Source organism: Copadichromis virginalis, linkage group LG22 (genome assembly GCF_057382275.1).
Source record: "Copadichromis virginalis isolate Kocher_CV1m ecotype Utaka linkage group LG22, C_Virginalis_male_GT1.1, whole genome shotgun sequence".
In the NCBI taxonomy this organism is placed as follows: Eukaryota; Metazoa; Chordata; class Actinopteri; order Cichliformes; family Cichlidae; genus Copadichromis; species Copadichromis virginalis.
This window is the reverse complement of record NC_140638.1, coordinates 22,351,785-22,357,908: the sequence shown is the minus strand read 5'-3', so window position 1 is coordinate 22,357,908 and position 6,124 is coordinate 22,351,785. Positions and strand designations below refer to the sequence as shown.

Below are 6,124 nucleotides of genomic sequence, written 5' to 3'. Positions count from 1 at the left end.
AAATCTTAAATTTAAAAAAAGTCCCTCCGTGTTTCTGTTGCTTTGATAAAACGCAGTAAGCTTTGCAATGATTAGTCATGCTCGTGGGGTCCGGATGGCTAGATGGTTTTTTTTGTTTTTGTTTTGTTTTTTTTACTTCGCTATCTCAGTAAGCCAACAGCTCAGCTTGCTGTTCCTCAGAACACAAAGTGTTACTGAGCACAAAGCACACAACCACACAAAACCCACAGCTTTCATTGACTGATGGAAATTAACAATATGATTCAATATCTTTGAAAAAAAGAATAGAGAATTCAAAGATAGTGGAATTGGTTCATGAGGTATTTTTGATTAAAAATACCCACTGATTGTTTCCTGTCTATTATTTTTCCATCCCATTTCATTTTTTCACATCATTTGCAGCAGTTTGAAAGGCCTCGAAAAACATCTCCCTTCTGACTAATCGGGTTTTATGTATATGGCTAGAGACTGGCCACATACATAGTACGCCAAAGTGAAGGAGTAAAGAACTCGCAGTTGTCCGCTTGCCATGAAGGGGCATTTAAATTCCTCTCTGCACCTTCAGACTGAAGATATGAAAGATCATACCCATGTTTCATCATCTGAGAAGGGGTCACCTTCAACAAAGAAGCGAAAACCCGAAGGAAAGAGGCAACGCCACCAGCATGTTAATAAAATGTTGTGCTCTTTCCGCTCACCTCAAACCTCCTAAACTGAAGTCAGCAGTCTAACACACAAACATGTGCATAAATACTTATTTACTCATGATATTGGTGCAGTTGGAACTAACAGCAAGCCAGTTATTCAACAACAGCTAGGTTTAAGCTAACATCGTATCAGCTAACATTGGGCTCAGTATCATAAAAATGCACTTTCCCTCTGATAAACAGATTGATAACATTCTCGCATTAAACAAGAGTTCAGTCCAACTGTGTTAGGCTCACTTCAAAGAAAATTTCACTAACGCCAGTGAACAGCGGCTAACCAGAAGCTAACAGCGGCAAAAACAGCCGTGCTTCCACAGCAAATTCAAAAGTGTTAAATTTTTTGGTGTTAATAGTCTCCTTGCAAAAGTAGAGTTAATTTTACTCTAAGCAGAGTCACATTCTTTTAATGTAACTCTGAGGTGTAAAATGATAGTAGTTAAAATCGAGTGTTAAAAATGAGTGTTTCTCTGTCAAATCTGGAGGTGTTACAATGGAAACATTAACTCCTGACCTCTTAACTCTGAACTCCTACAGGGGCTATGACACCAACAGAGTAAATTCACAGACTCCGCCCCCAGCACGGCTCCAATCGAAGCTGAAGTGAAGCCGTTTCAGAACATTTTGCTCTACATATTTGAGTTGTTTGCCATGCTTGGTAAGTCATTTTTTCAAAGATTGTTTCAATTATTATTATGAGCTTTTACTTCTGTGGCTCTTTGGAGTTGAGACAAAGCTGTGTGAAAGGCATTAGCCATGTTGCTCGCTGATAGCATAATATTCTGTTTTAGCTAGCTGAAAGGTATTGTTTGCGGGCAAATACCACAGCCTTGAAAAAAGCTTGCATGTGAATTTTCAGTCAAACGTTTGGTCAAATACACCTAAAACAATGTCTAGAATGTGAAATGTTGGTATAATGGTGCTACTTGAAGCCTGAAAACGATCGCCCATAAAAAAAAAACAAAAAAAAAACGAGCAAACAGCAGTAGCAGACGTCCTGACTGGATTCTACGGTAGCATTTAGATCCCTCCAGAGTTTTGTGCACACGGTTTAGGTAAAAATGAAAAAGGTTGAGGTTTTACATTTAGTTCAGTATTACCTGTTGCCTGTGTCCTTGTCTTTTGGGAAAATACTTTACACAAGTAATGGCTCAAAGAGGATTCCTTTTTTTTTTTTTTTACTGTGCTGCAATTGTTTACTGGATTATTTGTGCCGTTAATTAGTGTCAACTAATTTTTATTCAATCTCCGCACAGGATATGCTTGTGAAGATGGAATATGGGGGAGAGCAGAAGTGCGTTGAAGTTCCACAAAGTGATGAATGAAGGACATGCATATTGTATTGAAGAAATAAGTGATGAGAATGCTGTTATTTGCATTTACCATGTCAGACCTTTTGATAAACAAAATTCTAATGAAAGTGAGAACATGTATACTGTTACATCTTTCAGAAAATGTTTTGAAATTGTGGTGCACAGTTCAGAATAAATGTTTTTCAAAAACCATTGCATCTTTTTAGTAAATGTTTATTTCCAAAAGAAATTTCTAGAAGTTCAGAACAGTAAAATTCCCGCTTTTTAGAATGAATTAGAAGATAACTCTTACGTAGTTAAACTAAAATACTCTTTGAGAGTTAATATATAAACTCTTAACACCAAGTGTTAAATTATCAACTCCAGACAGATTTGGTGTTTAACACTAAATCAGAGTTAACGTACCAACTCTCCAAAAAGAGTTAAATTAACACTCTCTGGTGTGGACCCATATAGACACTTTAATAGTGTTGAAATCAAATCCGACAGTGTTAATTTGGACATGCTGGATTTGCTGTGTACCAACGGAAAAGTATCATTCAGTATCTTCAGTATCATTGTCATCAGACAGAGCTTCACTGACACATTGGCTCATTTCAGACTCCTTTCACAAAGCTTAAACAAACTCCTCCAAAGTAAATAGATGTGGATGATCCTCATCTGGCATATTGACAGCTGAGTTAAACAGTGGAGTGAGAGCCTACCCAGGAATCGAAAGACTCTGGGTAAACTTGGTGAGTACAGCTGAATATCAGGTTTTTGAGGTGATTTGGGGTGAAAAGATAAAACTAGCATAGAATATTAGACACATATCAGTTTGTTTTCCTGATTTAAGTCACCATCCTTGTTTTCAGTTTAATGGAATAAGTATTAGAGCACCCATATCTGTGAAAACATTAAATGCATTCGGTGTGATTCAGAGCGTTCCTTTTATCCCACTTCCAGTAACGTGCTTGACAAACTCATCAGTAAACACTGTAAAAAGGTCAAGTAGTAGATACAGTGGGGCAAAAAAGTATTTAGTCAGCCACCGATTGTGCAAGTTCCCCCACCTAAAATGATGACAGAGGTCAGTAATTTGCACCAGAGGTACACTTCAACTGTGAGAGACAGAATGTGAAAAAAAAAAATCCATGAATCCACATGGTAGGATTTGTAAAGAATTTATTCGTAAATCAGGGTGGAAAATAAGTATTTGGTCAATAACAAAAATACAACTCAATACTTTGTAACATAACCTTTGTTGGCAATAACAGAGGTCAAACGTTTACTATAGGTCTTTACCAGGTTTGCACACACAGTAGCTGGTATTTTGGCCCATTCCTCCATGCAGATCTTCTCGAGAGCAGTGATGTTTTGGGGCTGTCGCCGAGCAACACGGACTTTCAACTCCCACCACAGATTTTCTATGGGGTTGAGGTCTGGAGACTGGCTAGGCCACTCCAGGACTTTCAAATGCTTCTTACGGAGCCACTCCTTTGTTGCCCGGGCGGTGTGTTTTGGATCATTGTCATGTTGGAAGACCCAGCCTCGTTTCATCTTCAAAGTTCTCACTGATGGAAGGAGGTTTTGGCTCAAAATCTCACGATACATGGCCCCATTCATTCTGTCCTTAACACGGATCAGTCGTCCTGTCCCCTTGGCAGAAAAACAGCCCCATAGCATGATGTTTCCACCCCCATGCTTCACAGTAGGTATGGTGTTCTTGGGATGCAACTCAGTATTCTTCTTCCTCCAAACACGACGAGTTGAGTTTATACCAAAAAGTTCTACTTTGGTTTCATCTGACCACATGACATTCTCCCAATCCTCTGCTGTATCATCCATGTGCTCTCTGGCAAACTTCAAACGGGCCTGGACATGCACTGGCTTCAGCAGCGGAACACGTCTGGCACTGCGGGATTTGATTCCCTGCCGTTGTAGTGTGTTACTGATGGTGACCTTTGTTACTTTGGTCCCAGCTCTCTGCAGGTCATTCACCAGGTCCCCCCGTGTGGTTCTGGGATCTTTGCTCACCGTTCTCATGATCATTTTGACCCCACGGGATGAGATCTTGCGTGGAGCCCCAGATCGAGGGAGATTATCAGTGGTCTTGTATGTCTTCCATTTTCTGATGATTGCTCCCACAGTTGATTTTTTCACACCAAGCTGCTTGCCTATTGTAGATTCACTCTTCCCAGTCTGGTGCAGGTCTACAATACTTTTCCTGGTGTCCTTCGAAAGCTCTTTGGTCTTGGCCATGGCGGAGTTTGGAGTCTGACTGTTTGAGGCTGTGGACAGGTGTCTTTTATACAGATGATGAGTTCAAACAGGTGCCATTCATACAGGTAACGAGTGGGGGACAGAAAAGCTTCTTACAGAAGACGTTACAGGTCTGTGAGAGCCAGAGATTTTCCTTGTTTGAGGTGACCAAATACTTATTTTCCACCCTAATTTACGAATAAATTCTTTACAAATCCTACCATGTGAATTCATGGATTTTTTTTTCACATTCTGTCTCTCACAGTTGAAGTGTACCTCTGGTGCAAATTACTGACCTCTGTCATCATTTTAAGTGGGGGAACTTGCACAATCGGTGGCTGACTAAATACTTTTTTGCCCCACTGTAGTGATAGAAGTAAATGGAACTCCACAAGTAATTATCCACAATTCATCTTCACATATGTGAAAATAATCACTCACAAAGCCCTTCCACAAATCTTGGCTTAAACACAAGAAAGTCACGCCCAATAGTGGCAACTTACTGGAGTGAAAATCAGATTCACGTCAGTGTAAAATGAAGGAATGCCTACATTTATGTGAACTTTCCTAAATTGCTACAGTTATCAAATGCTCCTCTGTAACTCCCTACAGCGTGTAAACACTCCATCAGTTCGAGACTGACATATTAATGGTACTGATCCACAGCTATTTCACTGCGGCACTGATAAGAGAGCCACCATTGCTCCACATAAATGAAATCAGGGACCATATCTCACACTGCTACATGACACATTATGAAATATAGAGGCAACCATGCAAACTGGCGTAGTTTTGTTGGCACCAAGATGTGTGTGTATATATATATATATGTGTGTGTGTGTGTGTGTGTATGTGTGAGTGTGTGTAGGGAATGTGACAACATGGATCAGATAGCAGTGAATGCATCCCAGACTGGATTTAGAGTCTGACTGATATAAGGGTGAAAAAGGGGAGATTGTCTCAGATATTTATTGACTGCTTGTGCAAGTAGTGTTTGGTGCTGCAAGCTGAAAAGGAAACTTCTGTGCTTTGTGTTTCCACGGTTCCAAACTTGGATTGGATTGGACTTCTTGCACACAATCTGATGGAACAACGATAACATGCATGAGATGCCCCGCAACACAATGGGTGCCGGTATCGAATTTCCTCGCAGAACATGTTGAGCCCATTTGAAGCTTGGATTGAACATTCCTGCTCAGAAGTCTGTTCCTTAAAGCCACTGATTTGCAACTTGTCAGCGGATAATTACAGTTGTCAGAGCCGCACTCGATCAAGTCAACATCCATGCGCCACCCGTTTGTGAGCGTTCGCCAAAGGATGTAAGGCCTCTGAATCCTGTCACTTGAGATTAACCCATGCCACTCTGGTGATGGAGTAATGAATAAACTGTGTGCCGTGGGGAGAACAACAGCTAAGGAGAATGGAGAATGGAGTCTTTTGCAGTGAGAATTCAGCATGCTATGAGGATAGGTAAGAAGAAAAATTTGCATGATTATGCTGTCGCCTTTCTCTGTGACTGAGTGTACTGCATGCAAGATATGCGCAAGCCCCCCTAGAGTAACAGCACAGTTTGTCACCAGGAGTTTACATCCTTAACAAGTCTTTGTCTGTAGTCTGACAGAGGCAAAGGCCTTGAATGGGCAAGCAGCCTGGAGAGAGACTTGATTAGATACAAGAGGCCAAAACCTTGGCAAACCTTTCCCGAGAATCTTCCTCCAAGTGTCACTGAAGGAGAGAGCCTTACGTGCGTGCCTCAAAAGGTAGAATTGTAACCTACGAGTAAACGCTGCACGACAGCGAGAATTTATTTAGCAAAGACTTTGCATGATATTTTTCCATACATATATATTATGCAAACACACAGCC

The 6,124-nt window shown here is 40.7% G+C and overlaps 1 long non-coding RNA gene across 1 annotated transcript; it reads left to right on the top strand.

Moving 5' to 3' along the window:
• Positions 1-1,028: 1,028 nt before the first annotated feature.
• On the top strand, positions 1,029-2,209 carry LOC146683370 (uncharacterized). The gene is made up of 2 exons (XR_014917617.1): positions 1,029-1,362; positions 1,961-2,209. It is a non-coding gene; the product is annotated as an uncharacterized LOC146683370 (long non-coding RNA).
• The last annotated feature ends 3,915 nt before the right edge of the window (positions 2,210-6,124 follow it).